The sequence below is a fragment of the Frankliniella occidentalis genome, unplaced genomic scaffold, assembly GCF_000697945.3.
Source record: "Frankliniella occidentalis isolate FOCC.00 unplaced genomic scaffold, Focc_3.1 Scaffold112, whole genome shotgun sequence".
In the NCBI taxonomy this organism is placed as follows: domain Eukaryota; kingdom Metazoa; phylum Arthropoda; class Insecta; order Thysanoptera; family Thripidae; genus Frankliniella; species Frankliniella occidentalis.
This window is the reverse complement of record NW_026267240.1, coordinates 480,183-480,747: the sequence shown is the minus strand read 5'-3', so window position 1 is coordinate 480,747 and position 565 is coordinate 480,183. Positions and strand designations below refer to the sequence as shown.

Below are 565 nucleotides of genomic sequence, written 5' to 3'. Positions count from 1 at the left end.
AAAATGACACAAGATGAAAATGACACAAGATGAAAATGACACAAGATGAAAATTGAAACCATTCAAACAAGGCAATATTGTCTTTAAAAAAAGGGTTTTCCCCTTATTAGAAAGAAAATATCAGCTTGTTTCAAGAGTAAATTTGATCTTGTGTCAGCGTGCACTTGAAACAAGGAAACATGTACTTAAACAAGAAATGATTTTTCTGGGTGGAAATTATAAGCATGGAAAATAATGAAAATTTGCACAGATATCTTAGCGCAGGAAGGAGTAAAACGGCTTTCGGAGCTTTCCTGGACTCACAAATTTTCACCCGAAGGTGCTTAGCCAACTGGTGAGCTCCTTTGGCGGCGCGTGCAACTCGCGCGTCTCTCACGCCCCGTGGCCCGGCCCAGCCCGCGCCACGCACCGCAGCGCCACAGCGAGGTAATTAGAGGCTTTGTCAGACGTGCGCTGCCGGGCCCTCAACTTCCTTGAGTTGAGGCTGCGCGCGCGCTTGCCGGACTGAATTGCGACCATCTCACGTCGTTGGGTCCACGTGGAAGAGGGAAGGGGAGGGGGAATG

At 48.0% G+C, this 565-nt stretch overlaps 1 protein-coding gene and 1 long non-coding RNA gene across 3 annotated transcripts in view; one reads left to right on the top strand and one right to left on the bottom strand.

Moving 5' to 3' along the window:
- The window catches only part of LOC113208320 (alpha-2B adrenergic receptor-like), a 259,720-nt gene that overhangs the window by 53,163 nt on the left and 205,992 nt on the right, over window positions 1-565 (bottom strand). The gene's annotated exons all lie outside the window — the stretch shown is intronic.
- LOC127749957 (uncharacterized) overlaps window positions 1-565 on the top strand; it is a 2,999-nt gene that overhangs the window by 1,199 nt on the left and 1,235 nt on the right. Inside the window, exon 2 of the long non-coding RNA XR_008011440.1 lies at window positions 251-426. This is a non-coding gene — a long non-coding RNA (uncharacterized LOC127749957). The remainder of the gene's footprint in view (window positions 1-250; window positions 427-565) is intronic.